This window comes from Macrobrachium rosenbergii, chromosome 23 (genome assembly GCF_040412425.1).
Source record: "Macrobrachium rosenbergii isolate ZJJX-2024 chromosome 23, ASM4041242v1, whole genome shotgun sequence".
NCBI classification, from domain to species: Eukaryota; Metazoa; Arthropoda; class Malacostraca; order Decapoda; family Palaemonidae; genus Macrobrachium; species Macrobrachium rosenbergii.
The window spans coordinates 28827079-28849764 of NC_089763.1; the positions used below are offsets into that span (position 1 = coordinate 28827079).

A 22686-nucleotide genomic window follows, 5' to 3' on the forward strand; every position below is an offset into this window, starting at 1 on the left:
TCTTGAAAATAGTCTTTGTTTTCCACACGAGGTGCGAATCCAACCCAACCTAACCTAAACTAACCTAGGGGCAAGGCAAAAAAAAAAAAAAAGGCTGGTGCAAGCTACAGGTGAAAGTTTCACTTGGATATTTAAGAGACCTCAGTAATGTCGGTGCACTGCTGATAGGTGAGCTTGTCACAGTGGCTGCTTCAGATGTGATTTTTGATATTTTTCATCAACCTCGAAAAATAAGTTCAGCTATGATGAGATGTACAGTCATCTCGCCAGTCTTTGGAGAGCTGTAAGATAAATCACAATTTCAGTTGTGGCTCATTTCAGAATTTTGATTTGGTTTGAAATGGGAAGGAAGGTGGAGGAGGCCTTTGTATTTACGAGTGTAAATACACCAGAAGCTCTTTGCCTTCATATCCTCAGGAGACACGCTAGTCATTTAGATTGCTCAGGGACAGTGGGCCGGTAATATCCTCACGGGAACTTTAGTATGGTCCTGATTTCAGTCAAGTATTACTTTGAGGCAGCAGACATGCCAGTAATTATGGCCCATTTTTGTCCTTCAGGCAATGTTTTAATCTGCAAAATCGCCTAAGAACTGATGTTTGGGAAGAAGGGACAGTTAGCTCTTGGGACAGCAAATATGTGACCTTGTATGACAACACTCGATGCTTTGTTCTGTTGTCACTTTGAAATCGATCTAATATGAGTAATCTCAAAGGATCAGCTACCACTTGACATCTCTCTACTAATACTGATTAGTTGATTATGAAAAGATGAATGTGGCATGAGGCAGTTGGTAACTGGAGCCAAATTTTCTGTGCAGCTACTTTAGTAACTAAAATTAAATGGTTGATTATATTAAATGGTTGATTATGGAATTGGAAGCTACTGAAGATTTTAAGACAGTGACTAAATTGGACCAGTGCATCTTTTGTTCTTGTAGAGCTCGTATCCAATAGTCTAATTGGTTTGAGATTCTCATTATTGGTGGTTACACTTCTGTGTATTTGATGTAATCTAAGAAACCTAAACTTGATTATTCATAATACGTTGCTTTGGCCCGTCTTTGATGACGTAAGCCTGAATGAAAGCTACATGCCTTTCATAGGTCAGTTGCTTTGCCCATCTTTGATGCCCTAGACCTGAGCCCCGAAACTACCTGATTGCTACATTTTTAGATCCAGAAATTCATTTCTTTAAATTGTTATTTCTCTAAATTCAGAAAGTCATTTGTCTTCAATTCAGAAGTTGTCATTTCTCCCAGTTCAGAAATTGTCATTTCTCTCAATTCGGAAGTTGTCATTTCTCTCAATTCGGAAGTTGTCATTTCTCTCACTTCAGAAGTTGTCATTTTTCTCAGTTCAGAAGTTGTCATTTCTCTCAGTTCGGAAGTTGTCATTTCTCTCACTTCAGAAGTTGTCATTTTTCTCAGTTCAGAAGTTGTAATTTTTCTCAGTTCAGAAGTTGTCATTTCTCTCAGCTCAGAAGTTGTCATTTCTCTCAGCTCAGAAGTTGTCATTTTTCTCAGTTCAGAAGTTGTCATTTTTCTCAGTTCAGAAGTTGTCATTTTTCTCAGTTCAGAAGTTATTTCTCTCAGTTCAGAAGTTGTCATTTCTCTCAGTTCAGAAGTTGTCATTTCTCTCAGTTCAGAAGTTGTCATTTCTCTCAGTTCAGAAGTTGTCATTTCTCTCAGTTCAGAAGTTGTCATTTCTCTTAAATTCAGAAGTGATCATTTCTCTTAAATTTAGAAGTGATCATTTCTCTTAAATTTAGAAGTGATCATTTCTCTTAAATTCAGAAATTGTCATTTTATTCGTAAGCCTTAATATACACTGGAAAAAAGTCATAAGTGTCAGATAGTATACACACTACTAAGATATCTGACAAGTATCTCAGTCTGCGACAAGTATCTCAGTCTGCGACAAGTATCTCAGTCTACTGCTGCATAGGCATTTTCCTTTTTTATTCCTTCATCTAATATCTATAATTTTTTTACAGATTCTTCTCAGTCTATGAAAATAGTCTATTCGCAAAGTTATGTCGACCTCAAGGAACACTAGTCAGTCATGTGATCTTTCAACAGTTAGCTACTCCAGAATAAAGGTAGGTTTAATACGTTCATTTTTAAGCTAAGTAGGTCAAGTTTTTTGACAGTAAAATTTGCGACTTAATCATCAGTTTGTAATTTACTTAATCTGATTATGTAATTTACTTCGTTTGTCGAAATTTGAATCTCTTTAATTCAGAAGCCCTTTTATTGGGGAGGTCATTTGAAGATTTTTTCGTATTTTTTTTTTTTTTTTTTTGAAGCCATAGATAATTTTGCTTTTGGGGGAAGTTCAATACTTTTCAAGATTTCAGTTGAGTTAGTTAAGCTTTGGGTCAAAATTCCAGTTTATTTTCCAGCATTATTCTAGTTTATTTTCCAGCATTATTCTGTACAGTTAAGCTTTGGGGCATTGGAATTTTCCAGTTTATTTTCCAGTATCCTGTATGAAAACATCTACGTTTTTAGATGCTTACCTGGTAATCTTTAAATGTTGATTCAAGTTTTTGTTTGTAAATTAAAATGCCCCTTTTGTCACACCATAGATTTTATTAATGAAAGTGAGGCATATTTTCTCATAAGTTTTTTATTTGTAAATTCTTTTGTCACATAAAACGTTTTGAGGCATATTTTCACTGTTACAGAAATGTTTTAGTGTAGTAGCAAAAGCATTTTTTTGTAAACATTTAATTGTTCTGTAAAAGGAACATTTACTAGTAATATAATTCCAGTCACAGAAAACAGCTACTAATAATTTTTTCCACGTTAATTCCAGAGAATTTAATGTGCGCGTGCGCATCCTTTACAAGTGTGAAAGCTATTCATCTGGACCAGAAGTCGGCTACAGAGCTACTCGAAGACGTTGAAATTAGAGATGTGTATTCATAGCAAGCAGAGATTTTGAAATCCTTCAGTAGAACGCATCTCCCAATGACTGACCGCCGGGACTCGTATGTTAGAGAAGGTGCAGCAGAAGAATTCATACCAAGAACATAGAAAGTCTCCGCACAAGTTAGGCGACGTTCATGTGGCAACGTTCCTGGTTGGGATTGGAGGTGCAGTCATAGCAGAGAGGTATTGAATTCCTTCCTGAGATAGAATGTATTTCCCAGTGACTGACCGCCGGGGCTCGTAGATTAGACTATGCAGCAGAGATAGAAGTCTCTCACAAGTTAGTCGGCTTTGTGGCAACGTTCCTGATCATCAAGATGCAGCATAGGGAGAGAGAGATTGGAGGTGTATTCACAGCAAGCAGAGGTTTTGGGATAGAACTCATTTCCCATCGACGGCGGTGCTGCTAGGTCTCGTCAATTAGCAGGTGAAACAGAGAATTGTACCATAACTTGTCTCCGGTTCTCTGGTAACACTCCAGAAGACGCAGCAGAGACTGATTTATCGAATGACTAGGTGCTACCTGGCACGGAGAAGAGGCTCCAAGAACTTTGTGACTGTTCCGGAGCAGCAGAATCTGTTCCCTACGGAAAAGTAGCTGATGGGGACTTCTTTCCCCTTCGGAAACTTCTTGAGTTGTTCTTTGACTATACTCTTCCTCAGAAACATCTTGAGTTCTTCTTCTACTATTATTCTCTTCCTCAGGAACAGCAAAATCACATGTGGACTTCTCTCCCCTTCAGAAACATCTTGAGTTCTTCTTCTACTATTCTCTTCCTCAGGAACAGAAAAATCACATGTGGACTTCTCTCCCCTTCAGAAACATCTTGAGTTGTTGTTCTACTATTCTCTTCCTCAGGAACAGCATATGTGGACTTCTCTCCCCTTCAGAAACATCTCTTGAGTTCTTCTTCGACTATTCTCTTCCTCAGGAACAGCATATGTGGACTTCTCTCCCCTTCAGAAACATCTTGAGTTCTTCTTCGACTATTCTCTTCTTCGACTATTCTCTTCTTCAGGAACAGCATATGTGGACTTCTCTCCCCTTCAGAAACATCTTGAGTTCTTCTTCGACTATTCTCTTCTTCAGGAACAGCATATGTGGACTTCTCTCCCCTTCAGAAACATCTTGAGTTCTTCTTCGACTATTCTCGTCCTCAGGAACAGCATGTGTGGACTTCTCTCCCCCTTCAGACCCCCTTCAGACCCCTTCAGAAACATCTTGAGTTCTTCTTCGACTGTTCTCTTGCTTAGGAACAATTTATATAGACTTTTCTTCCCTTCAAGAACAGTTATGTTCCTTGCTTCGTTTTTTCTCAAGTGTTCAATGTTTTCTCCTTCAGAAACACCTAACGTTGCCTGCTGCTGACTTCTCTCCTCTAGTAACTGTCAAAAACAAAAAATTGACAATCCAGACTAAAAAGTAAAATAAACAAAATTCCTATAAACTGTTTGATTTTAACGTATCAAAAATTCTTGCTATAAAATTGTGAAATGAGCATAAAATTGAATTACCATAAATGATTGAAAACGTGACAAGAAAATGTTATATTTATATAACGGAAATTTAATGGAACTTGACTGCTGTCAGGGTTTTTTTTCGGGGGCTGCATGTTTGCAAAAATAAGCCATTAATGAGAAAAGCAATATTGAAAGCAGTAGTTGCCAGCTCATGACAAGCTCTCAAGACATGATGAAAGTCATCGAATACCTTACACCTTACGAAACCGACAAAATTGCAATTCAGTCTCTGTCAATATATTTAGAGATTAAATTTGACACAAATTTATTCAGGAAATAAAGGTTGGAAATACTTAAGAACGAACAAGGGAAAGTAAGTAAACAATTACTGGCAGAAAGACTAAACTCCACATCTGTGAAGTATTGAAAAATTAAACAAGATTTGCTCCAATAGTAATTTCTGACATTCAGGAAATAATGGCTGGAAATACACAAGAACGGATAGGAGAATATGAGTACGGTATACAAGATACTGGCTTTCTGCCAAACTCCACAGCAGGAAGGCACTGAAAAGTTGACAAACAATATTTGCTCCAATGGTAATTTCTGACATTCAGGAAATAATGGCTGGAAATTCACAAGTACGAATAAAGGGAAAATGCAAGTACTGGCGAAAGACCTACTTCTACATTAGGGAGATACTGAAAAATAAGATATTTTACCCAAGTATGACATGGCCAGCATAAAGTTTTATATCAAAGAACGAGCTTCAGAAAATACAAACATGGTCAAGGAATATCAGACTACTTTCTCACGAGAGCAAACCGTTATAAAACCAGTATGATTTCGTTAAGCTTTGCAAGAGCATATTCAGAATGATTTAAGTTCAAGACCAACTCCCAATTCTGACCAATCTAATCTTGAAAATAAGACATTCAATTGACAAAATGAATGCTCACTGAAAGTGATGGAAATCAAGCAAAGATCCTAGCTACAATTTTTAAAACAATTGAACATCGTTATGGAAGAAAACTGAATCATGTGCTCTTAACCTGGCACGAACTGGAAAGTGAAAGACAACTGGCACAAACACTTAACTTGGCACGAACTGTTAAGTGAAAGACAACTGGCACATAAGCCCATATCTTGGCATGAACTGGAAAGTGAAAGACAACTGGCACATAAGCCCATATCTTGGCATGAACTGGAAAGTGAAAGACAACTGGCACATAAGCCCTTAACATGGCATGAACTGGAAAGTGAAAGACAACTGGCACATAAGCCCTTAACATGGCATGAACTGGAAAGTGAAAGACAACTGGCACATAAGCCCTTAACATGGCATGAACTGGAAAGTGAAAGACAACTGGCACACAAGCCCTTAACATGGAATGAACTGGAAAGTGAAGACAACTGGCACACAAGCCGCAACATGGCACGAACTGGAAAGTGAAAGACAACTGGCACACAAGCCCTTAACATGGCATGAACTGGAAAGTGAAAGACAACTGGCACACAAGCCCTTAACATGGCATGAACTGGAAAGTGAAAGACAACTGGCACATAAGCCCTTAACATGGCATGAACTGGAAAGTGAAAGACAACTGGCACACAAGCCCTTAACATGGCACGAACTGGAAAGTGAAAGACAACTGGCACATAAGCCCACATCTTGGCATGAACTGGAAAGTGAAAGACAAGCTGGCACATAAGCCCTTAACATGGCATGAACTGGAAAGTGAAAGACAACTGGCACATAAGCCCTTAACATGGCATGAACTGGAAAGTGAAAGACAACTGGCACATAAGCCCCTTAACATGGCATGAACTGGAAAGTGAAAGACAACTGGCACATAAGCCCTTAACATGGCATGAACTGGAAAGTGAAAGACAACTGGCACACAAGCCCTTAACATGGCACGAACTGGAAAGTGAAAGACAACTGGCACACAAGCCCTTAACATGGCATGAACTGGAAAGTGAAAGACAACTGGCACACAAGCCTTAACATGGCATGAACTGGAAAGTGAAAGACAACTGGCATAAGCCCCCTTAACATGGCATGAACTGGAAAGTGAAGACAACTGGCACACAAGCCCTTAACATGGCACGAACTGGAAAGTGAAAGACAACTGGCACATAAGCCCTTAACTTAGCATGAACTGGAAAGTGAGAGACAACTGGCACAAGCCCTTAACTTGGCACGAGCTGGAAAGTGAAAGACAACTGGCACATAAGCCCTTAACTTGGCATGAACTGGAAAGTGAAAGACAACTGGCACATAAGCCCTTAACTTGGCACGAACTGGAAAGTGAAAGACAACTGGCACATAAGCCCTTAACTTGGCATGAACTGGAAAGTGAAAGACAACTGGCACATAAGCCCTCAACTTGGCACGAACTGGAAAGTGAAAGACAACTGGCACATAAGCCCTTAACTTAGCATGAACTGGAAAGTGAGAGATAACTGGCACATAAGCCCTTAACTTGGCACGAGCTGGAAAGTGAAAGACAACTGGCACATAAGCCCTTAACTTGTCATGAACTGGAAAGTGAAAGACAACTGGCACATAAGCCCTTAACTTGACACAAACAGGAAACAGATTGTGATTCACGTGATACCAATAACGCAGTCTTCCAACTGATGCACTGCTGAGTTTAATCATTATCCGGTATTAAATTAACAAATTAGGTTATAACTTGACCAGAAGGGCAAATTCAAGTAACCCACAAAATGTTGTAACTTTAACGTTCTTGGACCATATTTCAACACTGTAACAAGGCGTGTTAGAGGCACACCACCCTCAGTACTTACTAACAACAGGAAGGTGGGGTGACCAGTGCTCAAACCAAAAAGCAGTCATCCATTATTAAACTGGAACCAATTCTCTAAATCTTGTCTGTGCACACCATGAACTAGTACAGACGAATCATGCAGTGAAAGCTAAAAACTCATACGCTAGAGGTAGACAATTCTGACAAACTTATTCAGCATCTACAGCAGATGTAAACATGTAAACCACATACTAAAATACATGCCAACCAACAACAAAGAAATATGAAAAAAGGGAAGTTAAAACTCTCAAACTTAGATTGCCAACTTTAGAGAGAGAAAAAAAAAGAAAACGCCCCAAATAACTAAGAAATCATCACCTTGCCATAATTAGCAACAAAGTGAGCAGTGGCATCACCAGGAGGAAGCTTCTAACGAAACTGCAAAGCCTTTCAGTTCAGTCACTTACCAGATCTAAAGTCCTTTCACATGCTCTGAAGTTCATGATAACTCTTGACAAACTATTTGATCAGACTCCAAGAATAGAGACTGTCCCAGAGACAGGGTAAAGAACCTGCTCATTAAAGAGCACCAGTGCAGTCAAGTACCAGATCTAAAGTCCTTTCACATGCTCTGAAGATTATGATAACTGTTGGCAAACTATTTGACCAGACTCCAACAATAGTGACTGCCCCAGGGGACCAGGGTAAGCACCGGTGCAGTCAAGTACAGTCACATGCTCTGTGGGTTTATGATGCTGTTGGCAAACTATCTGATCAGACTACAAGAATATTGACTAACCCAGGGGACCAGGGTAAGCAATCTGCTCTTTAAAGAGCAACCATGAAAACCCAGGCCAAATTCTACGACGACTGCTGGGTGTTAATGGACAAATACCGGACCTCTCAAACGAACACTCCACATAATACATTATGCCCTTCTTTAAAAAATATATAGAGAGAACAAAGACATACCTCTGGCTACGACATTCTATTTCGAGTACATAATGTAAGTCATGAACAGAGAATAGTCCCTTAACCGAAGAGTAAGTGTGACAATAAATGTAATGATTGTGTATCTTGGAAGCAACTGTCAACCACGAAGGTAGTTTCCACTGCAGTGATTACTGTTTCTAATGCAAATCTTTGATGAATCAGATATTTGATTCAAATTAGGTTTTAAGCTGGTACAAGACCAAATGGCAACTTTATTTACGATAGTGAACAAATGAAAAAAATTTTGAAAGTCGATTATTAATTAAAACTTAAAATTGAGGATATAAGACTTACAGGTCAACGCAAAAAACACAGAGTATTGTATTATTGGCAATGGGATTTTCTGACAGGCAGCTTCCATTAAAATGGTAAAAGTTTATTAGACTGACGAGAGAAAACTTAAAACCTCATTTGGAAATATGTGCAGTACAAACTTGGAAGCAGCTACGAACATTGTTACTAATGTTCAATGGTAAAAGACTCTGCTCACCTTGAAGTACTTGCTGGTCTTGGTTTGTAATGAAGCTGGCTCCTTTTGCTATATAAACTGTGAACTGTAAGCACTCTATTTATGAAGTTTCACCTGAAAAGGAAAATCTACATTAGCCTCACCATTTTTTCTGAGTAAGTTAGGTTTTCCTAACTGAAAAAAACTATCATTTCAGCCTTACGACTATGAGAGTCTTTTTGTCGACTGTAAACGTTTAATACGTTTCTTCCTAATATTAATGACATTTTACAAATTTACCCGTTGAACTATAACCCTGTATTGATTTGAAAACAAAGGGCCTGGGGTATACTGTACATATAGCAAAAACCCAGTGTTTACAAATGACCACGTTTTTTTTTTCTATTTTTTATAAATGCAACGTTTCCATAAATTAAATCAATATTACTGTGAAAAGAAAGGGGTTTCAACTGAATAAATAAGTAATTTCTACATCATGACCTATTTTGGATAATCAAATCATCGAGTAGGTTGAGACACTAGGACATGACAAATTTACTAATATGAAGTTTTCCTAAATCTCACCTTCAGTCATTCTTCAAAAATTAAAAAGGGGGAATGTCGGTCGCGTTCTCTTCACAGCACGCTAATTCCTCTACATTCCAAACTTCCCTTCCAGTGTAGGTTTTTCGGAGATCCTTCAGCGAAAAATGGAGTACCTCTTTAATGAGCGAAACTGTAGTTTCCACTGATGATATCACTCTGGTAAGGGCTCCTAATCGGGGTGTTTCTAATCTGGAAAATGAATATCCATAGGATTACAACATTGTAAGAAACTTCAATATGAATGCATACAATTGCGTCGAATTAAAAAAAAAAACAAAAAAACAAATGCATCCCACCTTTGCTTTTAATGTGCATTATCTCTATAAAAAACACATGCATTCCACCTTTGATTTTAATGTGCATTTACCTCTATTAAAACACATGCATTCCATTTCTGCACCTTTACTTTTAATGTGCATTACCTTTATAAAAAACTTATTATGCATTACATCTTTGCTTTTAATGTGCATTACCTCTATAAAAAAAACAGGCATTCCACCTTTGCTTTTATTGTGCGTTACCTCTATAAAAAACACATGCATTCCACCTTTGCTTTTATTGTGCGTTACCTCTAAAAAAACATGCATTCCACCTTTGCTTTTAATGTGCATTACCTCTATAAAAAACATGCAGTCCACCTTTGCTTTTAATGTGCATTACCTCCATAAAAAACACATGCATTTCACCTTTGCTTTTAATGTGCATTACCTCCATAAACACATGCACTTCGCCTTTGCTTTTGATGTGCATTACCTCCATAAACACATGCATTTCACCTTTGCTTTTAATGTGCATTACCTCTTTAAAAAACACATGCATTCCACCTTTACTTTTAATGTGCATTACCTCTATAAAAACACATACATTCCACCTTTGCATCTTTGCTTTTAATGTGCATCACCTCTATAAAACACACATGCATTCCACCTTTGATTTTAATGTGCATTAACCTTTATAAAAAAAATGCATTCCACCTTTGCACCTTTGCTTTTTATGTGCATAAGCTCTATAAAAACACATGCATTCCATCTTTGCTTTTAATGTGAATTACCTCTATAAAAAACATGCATACCACCTTCGCTTTTATTGTGCATTACCTCTATAAAAAACATACGCATTCCACATTCGCTTTTAATGTGCATTATCTCTATAAAAAAAACACATGTACTCCACCTTTGCAAAAATTTTAACGTGCATTACCTCTATAAAAAAAAACATGCATTCACTTTTGCCTTTAATGTGCATTACCTCTGTAAAAAAAAACACATGCATTCCACCTTTGCTGTTAATGTGCATTACCTCTATTGATTGGGAAGTGGCCCTTCAAGTTTCACTTAACAGTATTGGCAAGTTTGCCATCTTGGAATACAGAATAAAAAATGTGCTTTTGGAACGTTGCCCCTTTTGGATTGGGAAGTGGCCCTCCAAATTTCACTTAACCGTATTGGCAAGTTTGCTATCTTGGGATAAAGTATGAGAAATGTACTTTTGAATCATTGATTTTTTTTCTATTGTTAAGTGGCATTACAAATTTCACTACACTATTGGCAAAATTGCTAGACACGAACAAAGTATGGGAAACGAACGAATGACTATAATGTTCTTATGAGACTTTCACACATTGACACGAAGCTTCAAGAATTCAAAATGACTTAGGAAAAATGTCAAGAGTACAGTTTTTCTAGCCGAGGGATCATTACACTCAACCACTTCAGCGCTTTTTTTTTTTATTGACACTACCACTTTCAGATGACGTTCGCAATACCAAAGTCACAGTAAGAATCTTAGCTTAAAATTTCACACCTGATTCCGAGGCAAATGACAACGGATTTGCGCAAAAAACGGCTATTCGTGAATTACAACCTTCGAAATCCCTTTCGAAAATCACACTTACATTAAACACCTATCTAAACGTGGAAAAATATCTGTAGCCAACACTCACATTAGAAGATGTCCCGCCACATCCAGAGATATCGAACAAAATGGTGGAAGAATCTGATAATTTTCTGATGTTTCTTGACACAAGGGAACCAAGGACGCGCAAATGAGGAAGTTGCTGATTCCAAATAGTCAGATTCTTTATTTCTAGTATCCTTGCGAGAGTAGCGCCACCTGCACTTCAAAACTTGTGTTGTACCCTACGAAACATTCAAGGTCAAAGAAGCATTCATAATTTCAAAAAGAGCTAGACATAGGACTGCTTTCAAGCCAGTAATCATTTTGGGGTCATGATCTCTAAAACGTTCCTTTTTCATCGTTCCAAAATAAAAAAAAGAAAAACGCAAATGAACCAATATATAAAATATAATAATTATCCTCTCAAGTCTAGCAAAGACAACAACGAATTCACCAAAAATTCAAAAACAGCTGATTGATTGATCTTTATTATTTCCTCGAGACTCCATTAAGGCAAAAGAAAAAAAAATCACGTACCTGCTTCAGCTTTCTTTTCAGTCCGACGAGGAAAAACTTTCTTAACGCAAAAAAAAAAAAAAAAAAAAAAAAAAAAATGCTTTAATGAGTTTGAGCGGAGGCTTTTTTCCCATTCTTTTATACCTTTGTCAAACACTAAAAGCCTCTAATGAGTTTGAGGAGGAGTAGAGGAGATGTGATGTCCCACAACATCCAGTCGCTTGCTTGAAGGAATCGCTGGGATCCTTTGAGAAAACTTGTAGGAAAGCAGGAAAGTTTTTATTGATTTATCTTAATATCCCGTCGGTGGATAGGGACATCAGTGCACCTCGTGCGGTGCACTGTAGGCATTACTTAAGGTTCTTTGGCTAGTACAACCCCTTTCATTCATTTTGCTGTCCGTTCATATAATTTTTCTTCCATCTAACTTTCCACTCTCTCCCAAGAATTGATTCATAGGGCGACTGCTTTGAGGTTTTCCTCCTGTTACGCCTTTCAAACCTTTTACTGTCAATTTCCGTTTCAGCGCTGGGTGACCTCATTAGAGGTCCTAGCGCTTGACCTCTGGCCTAAATTCTATATTCTATCCTATCCTATTCTATTCTATTTCATTAAAATTTAGAGATGCTTAAGATTATATCCAGTGGTGAGTGATTCAGACAGGAATTAATTCTCTGCCTTGAATATTCACTTAGGCTCCGTTATGGATAATTTTCTGAGACGTGTTATTATTATTATTATTATTATTATTATTATTATTATTATTATTATTATTATTATTATTATTATTATTATTACTATTATTATTATTATTATTATTATTATTGGTTAAAGTAAAAATGCGTAGGAGACAGGGAGATGAAGTCTGCTGATGTAAGTACCTTTGTATCCCCATTCCCAGATGTATTGAGAGAGAGAGAGAGAGAGAGAGAGAGAGAGAGAGAGAGAGAGAGAGAGAGAGAGAGAGAAATTATAATACTGTTCCCAGATACATAGTGGGTGAGATAGCGATAATATAAATACTTCTGCATAACCATTTTCAAATGTATTTGAAGAGAGAGAGAGAGAGAGAGAGAGAGAGAGAGAGAGAGAGAGAGAGAGAGAGAATTATACTACTGTTTCCAATACACAAAGAGTGAAAAGCGCTAATAAAAGCACTTTCATTATAATCATTCCCTAATGCACAGGAGAGAGAGAGTCTATCCTCTCTATCCTCTTATTAACCTCGTCTTTTGATAAGCTCCAACCCCCGACCTTTCAGCTCTCATCATCAGGCTAGGGTTAAGGACACCCTTTTTCTCATTTTCTTCTTTTTTTTTTTTTTTACATTTCTTTTTTGTGTGAAGCCCGCAATGCTTCTTAAGCCTTTCTGGCCCACCCAAAGGACCCAGAATTCGGACGTGACAATTTCTTCCAGAATAATACCTAAGGTTGGGATGAATGAGACCCACTTGCTCGTCGTTAGATCAATTTAGTGTTTCTCTTTAATTTATTCCTGTAATTAAACACTATTTTTTTTTTTACTGTGGTGTATATTTTTCATAGCCACGACTTTGATTATTTATTCCATATTTGGTTAATGTAAAGTTTCAATATGATTATTGTAATTTTGCATGATTATATTCCTCAAGGTTTTTTTTTGTTGCTGTAAAGTTTCAGTATAATTGATTCTTGTCATTTTGAACTGTCATCACTGAAAGGCATTTTTTATCATACCAGTATCTTCAGTTTATCACATTAATATTCATATTTCTTTCACACTACTAAATTCCTTTCCATTATCATAATATACTTAACTTATTTACATAATTTTGAACTGCCTTTACTGTAATCATTGCTTTTCATCAACATTCTTATAATTTATCTCTGTAATTTTCATTTCTTTTGCATGACGGTCCATTTTATCATTAATATTCACGATCAGTTTATCAGGTTCAGAACCAATTCTCATGATTTTCCTCTCCTATACAGGGCTGTATTTTTCATCAACATAAAACTTTTAAACAATTCGTACTACTTTATCCGTTAACAGAACAGTATCTTTGATCAATCCTGGTGACATTATCATGTTAAAATATAACTTATTTCAGCAGTTTATTTGTTAGTGTGTGTGGTTCCTTTCCCTTAGTCTTCAAACCACGAGGCTTTGTGCCAAATGTTACAGCCGTTATTGGTCTGATGCCCGAGTAAATGGCAAGTCTTATTATTTAGACTTATTATTTAAAGCCTTTTGGCTTTCTCGGCCTTGTTGTGACTCGTTGCTGCTCCCACCAAGCTTTGTAGGACCGTTGCAATTTTTTAAAAAGTATTTTGCCCCCCCCCTGAAGACTACTTATGAAGTGTAACCTCTGGTGAGACGTCTAAGTGACACAATAAATACCGTCGCCATCATACTATTCACTGGCTTATGTAGTCACTCAAGACTCAGTCATTTCCAATAAACGTTTCATCCAACACCTCTTCAGAGGCAGAGGTTTTGTAGCAGATACAGCCAAAGGTCGCCCTAAGCCTTAAAAGGGGCATTCAATTCCACTTGGAAGTCACGTTACGCACATTCCTAAATGTCATAATTCTTCAAGATACTAAGCCTAAACTCACTATTCTTGGCTAGCAGCCTTTGGTGTGTGCGTTTCTGTTATGGCCACGGAGGTCATTTATTTGTTTATTTTTATTTTACGTTGTGTTTTAACGCCCTTTTTTCTGAATCGTCAGCCAAAACATCTGAATAACGCACACTGAAATAGAAAGATGGAAATCAAGTGTGGTGTTCGTACTTTCAGCAACTAGATGTCCATCTTCCTCACACTGTGCCTTTATATATATATATATATATATATATATATATATATATATATATATATATATATATATATATATATATATACATATATATATATATATATATATAAATTATATTAAAAAAAGACAATTACATATATAGAAAAACCCCGTCGGACCTGTCCTATCAGACAAGCAATATAAACATAAAACGTATGCCAGTTTTGGTGTAAAACAATATATTTTTATTTTGTTTTAGTAACTGCACTTATTTCCATCACCCTTTATATAAGAGGAAGAATGAATGAAGGTACGTTTTCGGTGACAATATTATCTCGCAGAAAGAACTCTATTTGGAACAGAAAAGCACCATAATCGCATCTCACGTATGACCAGTAATAACAATTTGGGTACATGCACTTATTAGCGCGCACACAAGCATGCATGCACACGCACAGCTGCAGAGAGAGAGAGAGAGAGAGAGAGAGAGAGAGAGAGAAAGAGATTGCTGCGTTTGTCTTTAGGAAAACTAGTGAATTGGAAAATCTGACTCATGCATAGTAAAAAGATATGCACATTCGAACGAGTACACAGACATATGCATGCCAACACACACACACACACACTCAAAACAATAGATTTTTAGTTTTGAGAGAGAGAGAGAGAGAGAGAGAGAGAGAGAGAGAGAGAGAGAAATTGCCATTGTCTTTGGGAAAACTAATGAAGTGGAAAATCTGACACATGCATAGTAAAGATATGCGCATTCAGGATGCATATATGCATACCAACTCACACACACACACATACACACACACACACACACACACAGAGAGAGAGAGAGAGAGAGAGAGAGAGAGAGAGAGAGAGAGAGAATTGCTGCCTTTATCATTAGGAAAACGAATGAATTGGAAAATCTGGCACATGCATAGTAAACATACATGTACGTTCGAACGCGTACATAAACATATGCATACCTACACGCACACACACACACACAGAGAGAGAGTTTTTTTTTCTGGTTTCCAAACAGTGGAACAAAATAGAAATTACACTTTTTCTATTTACTAGTATACTACTGGTCCCTTACACGGACAAATTTACCGGGAAAACTGACAAGACTTTTGTGTTTTCAGGTCAGCGTCGTTTCCATTTTGATACAAAGACGCATTTTAGAAATTATAATGACGCAGGAACCTTCGCCGAAGGAGGCACAGAGGGAAAACAGGATTCCAACAATTTACAATTGCGTTGCCTTTGAGTGGTCTGATATTTTAGCGTTAGACACGGGAATTACTCTCATAAGGATTATTATTATTATTATTATTATTATTATTATTATTATTATTATTATTATTATTATTATTATTATTATTCAACAAAATAACCAACTATTCACATGCAATTACTTTCCTAATTATTATTATCATTATTATTATTATTATTCAAAAAATAACCCCTATTCATATGGAATTACTTTCCTAAGTATTATTATTATTATTATTATTATTATTATTATTATTATTATTATTATTATTCAGAAGATAACCCCCATTCATATGGAACAAACCTACAGGGGGCCATCGACTTAAAATTTAAGCTTACAAAAAATACGGTGTTCATCTAAAAAAAAAAAAAAAATCAGTTATAAGATAAGAAGAAAAAAAAAGTATAAATATACGAACAGATAAACAGATAGAAATATAAATCAATCAGTAAAATACAAGGTGAATTGTTTTAGGGCAGTAATGCATCGTATCTTCCCTTGGACCTTTGAGGTAAAGGACGAAGTTTTTCTCGTCGGCCTTCGCGAGAGACGGACAGACGGGGAATCCCCGAGGGACGGACAGACGGGGTCTTCCCGAGGGACGGACAGACGGAATCCGCGGCTGGAATCCTTCGTACAGGAAGGAGACAGCATTGTGTGAACGGCGAAAAAACCGAAGGGTTTGGAAAGATGGCCTCCTCGGGAGGGACATGCATTCACCATTCAGTCAAGTTCGCTTGGACCTGAGAGTATCGTCTCCTAGTGGGGTGGAGGAGTTTCCTCACTTTGAGAGGAAACCTGGAGAAAGGAGAGGTTCTGGGGAAGCCTTACACAGACACACATACACATACACACACTCACGCACACACACCCACTTTCACTCTCACTTCCACGTGGACCTTTGATCATCCTTTTAAAACGATGAGAGAGAGAGAGAGAGAGAGAGAGAGAGAGAGAGAGAGAGAGAGAGAGAGAGAGAGAGAGAGAGAGAGAGGTGTATATGGCCGGAGAGAATTCCTTTGAAAGGGCTAGCCTTTGTGGATGAAAATGAAGTGATCTCCAAAAAATTATCTCGGGGAAAAGAAACTTATTTAGAATAAGAGATAAGGCAGGTAAGAAAATGCGGTCTGGAAGTCATGAAACTTTGTCTTAATTCATAGACACCCAGACATATATATATATATATATATATATATATATATATATATATATATATATATATATATATATATATATATATATATATATATATATATATATATATATATATATATATATATATATATATAAATATATATGCATATGTATATATATATTTACTTATTTATTTATTCTGGTTATTTTTTGCTTGTGTGACTGCACGCAAAGTTGCTGCCATACATACTTATCAAGACAGGTGCATTCAGAAGTGTTAAAGCATGTGCGAAAGAGAAACCAAAAAGGATTATTTAGGTGTTGTGCTAAAAAATGAGAGGTAAAAAGTATCATAATATCTTTGTTTTCGCTCTATTTCTGCTTCATCTTCTAACAGCTTCTGTGATGTATAATCATCATCATCATCATCATCATCATCACAATGCCTTATGTAGGAACAGTAGTCATTTCTTGACTACTGGGGAGCCACTTTCACTAATGAGATTTAGTGACCACAGAATCAGAAGTAATTGGTGCTATGATCAAAAGCTCAGTGCACTGACGAGAGATCACAGATAAACGCCACAGAAAAACTGAGGTGTAGTGCCCTAGAAGGATCCAGGTCCCTACCAAAGGTAGTCCTAAAACTGGAACTAGAGATGACCCCTGCTAAGCATCAGAAAAGGACCCTAGCCAAGGCCACTGGGAAATCTACTTTAGGCTTCAGAAAGGGACGCCAGCTAAGCACTTGAAATAAATCTCTGTGTATTGTCTCAGAGGACTCTCTGCTATGCAAGAGAGAAGAACTCTTGATAAGTGTCTCAGAGGGACCCCAGCTAAGTGTAGGTGAGAGATCTCAGCTAAACGTCAGAAAGGACACAAACTAAGTGTTAGAGGAGGACTGCAACTTAAAGGCAAAGAGGAGCATAAGCTCACTGGTAGTGGTGGATCCCAGAAAGGTTGGAGAGTGACCATAGGTCAGTGCCAAAGATGAGTTGTTGTTAAGTGCTGAGAGGGACCCCAGTTATAGAGGCACCCACCCCCGCAGTTAATTGTACGAGAAAGACCTCAGCTAAGCGTCAAATAGGAGCCCTAGCTAAATGTCAGAGACGGATTCCAGATAAGTTTCAGAGCGGAAAACTATTTAGGTGTCAGAGAGGGACCCCAGTGTGCCAGAGACCAAACTTGTTTGTCAGGAAGAGAAACCATTCATGTGTCGTGTTGGAAAGGAACTCGAGGTTAGCAAGGTGTCAAAGAAGTGTCAGCTAGACACGAAATTAATTTCATGGAATGATACCAGCTGCGTGTCAGACTTAAAGTTAGGCCTCAGCTAAACCAAATAAATTTCAGCTCTCTGCTGTGACACGCTACCTTTCGTAATGCATTGCTTGTAGGATTTGGCGCTCGTTCTAAAATATCTTTGAGCCTTGAACAACGATTCTAACAATTCCTATTACCAAATTTCAAGTCACAAAGGATATAAAGTCTTGGAATAATGGATTATTTTTAGAACTGCCTCCCGTATCACATTTGGCTAACAAGTTACCTTAAATACAAACGTTGTTTGAGTGTTGTGTATTTATATTCAGCTACATTTTGTGCGATATCCTTACTCTACTCCGTTTTATTCTTTCACCTCTGAGTGTTTTGTAGTCCCTGCTACAGAGTAGTTAGAGGCAGTTGCTGTCCTCTCGCAACAACCGGATTTGTTTACTAAATCAAGGAGACAAAACATCCCGAAATGGAGCCTCCAGACTAAACTACCGCTGTTGACTCTAGCTTTGAACTCTGGGACCGAGAGGGCGGTCTGATGCGTTTTATTCGGCGGTCTTTGTGGCGGAAGAGGATAGTAATAATTGAACAACAAAATCCCAAGCCGAGGGGATACAGGATGTTGGTTCAGAGCCACATGCAATTCCATCGGACTTTCGGTCAAGATTTTTTTTTAGGGCTATTCCCATCACAGCACCAAAAGTGGAAAAAAACTTCGGTTTGGCGAAGCGTATGTTTAGGAGATGATGTTCCTCTTTTTTGGGGTGGAGGGGTGGGGCGGGGAGTTGGGAGGGAGGTTCGAGATTCATCGATTCTTGCGTCAAAGTTTATATTATCTCTTCAGCATCGTTCTTATTATTTGTGGAACTTCTTCTTTTCAAAGGAATTCGGACTTGGATCTCGAGCTAAACGAGATTCGATATTCGGTAACTGAAGGAGGAAAACTTCCTATAGTAAAGGAAGAAGAAGGAGGAGGAGGAGGAGGAGGAGGAGGAGGAGGAGGAGGAGGAGGAGGAGGAGGAACATAAGATGACGAGGAATAAGAAACCGCGTCGCATTTATGCAATCCGAACTCCTGAAGAAAACCAAACAATTCGACTCGAATTTGCATAAAATATGCGGATCTTGGAATCTAAAATCCCCCCTTCCTCCCTCCCTCTCTCTCTCTCTCTCTCTCTTTTTCTCTTTAATTAGTAAACACGCTCACACAAAGACAAACGGAAAAAACACAAGTGTCTGCTTAATGTATCACGCCCTGAAACGTTTTCCAAAAACAAAAAAAGATACAAAATGTTGACACTTGTTAATTAGTTTCTTTAAATGTTGCATCATTCTCATTCCTGTATAAAGTGTTTTCTCTGTTCTTTACGTAAGAATAATCAAGTTCGTTTAAAGGCAACGCACGAAAGACATACTGAATGAGGTGTGCTTAACACAGAGATCTGTTAGAGGGAGGAAAAAAAAAATCTTTTGTTAACCTTTTGTTGCTTTTGTTTTTGCGACAAGGCAGGAAAAGATGAAGTGAAAAATGAACGTCAAAATCATAAATCGGTCAACAGCAGATAAATGTGAATTTGCCTTTTGTTTATAAAATGTCAATCTAACAATGATCAGAATTCAACAGGCGTCTTGTTAGAATTATTCGTACTCAAAATGGCGATTATTATTATTATATTATTATTATATTATTATTATTATTATTATTATTATTATTATTATTATTATTATTATTATTATTATTATTATTATGTTATATGTCAAAGTCGAGAGACCAAACTTTTGGTATAATATTGACAAAAATTAGCACACAAATTTTTGTAATTCTTTTTAATTTTATTATTATTATTATTATTATTATTATTATTATTATTATTATTATTATTATTATTATTATTATTATTATTATTATTCAAAAATACTCATAGTAGTACAAGTCTTAAAATGGAGAAACAAATCCACAGTTATGTAATTGTACAAATATTATTATTATTATTATTATTATTATTATTATTATTATTATTATTATTATTATTATTATTATTATTATTATTATATTTGTACAATTACATAGCTGTTGATTTGTTTATCCGTTTTATTATTATTATTATTATTATTATTATTATTATTATTATTATTGAACAACAACAGATACCGCGACAGACAATCCTTGCCTGGATTTACGAATCCAGTTTTCCATTACGGAACCTCCAGTGACGACCATCTATGGAAGCCAGAGGACCCATCCCAGCGGGAGGCTTTCACGGGACCTGTCAAATGTTTCTGATGGTTTTGGAAAGCGGTTTGGATTGACTGATGGCTTATGCTGACACGGTTTGGTTGTGACTAAGTGGAGTCGGGAAAAAAGGGGATTTGAATAACGCGTTGTGGAACGTTGGCGTTCATTTGTTTGTTTATTTTGGCGAGCAGACGAAGAAAAAATGATCTGATCATATATTTATTCGACTTTGTTGTGTTCAGTGAATTGTGAATTATGTCATTTATTAATGTTCTTGTTAATTGCAATTCATTTCAGAATATGAAGGCCTAATTCAAGCTATTATTCATATATCAAAGTTGTGTGTTCGTCTTGAAGACTTTATGGATTTAATTTTTTATTGAAAAGACCCATTTAATTATATTTGGATTATAGTGTATACTTTATTATTATTATTATTATTATTATTATTATTATTATTATTATTATTGTTATTATTATTATTATTAATAAAATAATAAATCAGTCAGGCTAAACCTTTTGTATGACATTGGCAAAAATCAGCACATAACTTTCTTAAGTAAAACTGCTTTAATAATAATTAATAATAATAATAATAATAATAATAATAATAATAATAATAATAATAATAATAATAATAATAATAATAATAATAATAAGTTAGCAATAATTATGTGCTGATTTTGCCAATATCATTCCAAAGGTTTGGCCTCTGGACTTGCTATTTATTAAATAATAATAATAATAATAATAATAATAATAATAATAATAAAATTCAAAATCTTTTAATGGAGTAAGCCTTAAAGGTACTACATTTGCAAAGAAAATTTCACAAAAACATTTTTACTTTGTTTGTCTATTAGTCATTCTGTTTGCATTTCTCTCTCTCTCTCTCTCTCTCTCTCTCTCTCTCTCTCTCTCTCTCTCTCTCTCTCTCTCTCTCTCACGTACAGACTTTTTTGTGTACTTTATATAACATAATTAACCAAAATAAGAAAGAAAATGATGGCCATTACTGTGGGAAAAAGAGCCTTCACCTTCATCAAAGGTAATGGAAACAGTTCGATTTATTAGGGATTTTGTCTTGGGACTGGCGCATTCTTCTTCTTCTACCTAAACACTTTAGATAAAAAAATACCTAACAGAGAGCTAAACTTCCCTTCTCAAGGAGGCGGGGCAAGTGTTTTAAGGACATGTTCTGACTAGCCAATTGGCCTTATGTCTTAACTGGTGCGAGATTGTCCCTCTTACAATTCCTGGTTGGTAGAAACTCCCATATGGCTTGAGGATTGTATGTTGGGAGGGGTGGTGGGGGCGTGAACTGGAGATTGATACAACTTAAATTCAACATTCGGCATTTGATGCTTTCAAAACAAATGAGGACAGGAAATGTGAACCAAATTCAACATTCTCCATTTGATGCTTTCAAAGCATAAGGACAGCAAACCACAATATATATATATATATATATATATATATATATATATATATATATATATATATACTCTTATATATATAGATATATATATATATTATATATATATATATGCATATATATATATGTATATATGTATACATATAAATATATATATATATGTATACATATAAATATATATATATATATATATATATATATATATATATATATATATATATATATATAAATATATATATATATATATATATATATATATATATATATATATATATATATATATATATATATATATATACATATATATATATATATATATATACATATATATATATATATATATATATATATATATATATATATATATATATATATATATATATATATATATATATATATACATATATATATATATATATATATATATATATATATATATATATATATATATATAAATATATATATATATATATATATATATATATATATATATATATATATATATATATATATATATATATATATATATTATATAGTGGTTTGCCGTACTCTTATGCTTTAAAAGCATCAAACACAGAATGATGAACATCTGCTCTGGCCATCTTCTTGTATTTTTTTTTTCACAAACATAAACAAAAAACGAAAACAATAAAAAAAACGAAATACGGTAGCTATCACCCCTAGCTCAACCTCAAAAAAAAAAAAAAAAAAAAAAAAAAAAAAAAAAAAAAAAAACTTCCTATACCCTTTAAGAACGTCCCCCGAATCTTTTCCCGGATAAAACTCGATACCCGAAGGCTCTCTCTGATCTCTCCCATTCGCCCTCCCTCCAAATCAGTCAATGGAAGAACAGACGTTTCGTCTGAAAATGAGGCTCCGAGAGCTGCTTTCACGAGGCGCCCTCGAGGCCGTCATCCACTTTGGCAGGCTTTTTTCGT

The 22686-nt window shown here is 36.0% G+C and overlaps 2 long non-coding RNA genes across 2 annotated transcripts; one reads left to right on the forward strand and one right to left on the reverse strand.

The window, feature by feature from the left end:
* The first annotated feature begins 1924 nt into the window (after window positions 1-1924).
* On the forward strand, window positions 1925-3327 carry LOC136851413 (uncharacterized). Its single transcript, XR_010856870.1, has 2 exons — window positions 1925-2100; window positions 2820-3327. It is a non-coding gene; the product is annotated as an uncharacterized lncRNA (long non-coding RNA).
* LOC136851412 (uncharacterized) lies at window positions 2808-11692 on the reverse strand. The gene is made up of 4 exons (XR_010856869.1): window positions 11160-11692; window positions 9197-9406; window positions 8654-8746; window positions 2808-4321 (listed from the first exon to the last, which is right to left on the reverse strand). It is a non-coding gene; the product is annotated as an uncharacterized lncRNA (long non-coding RNA).
* Window positions 11693-22686: the final 10994 nt, after the last annotated feature.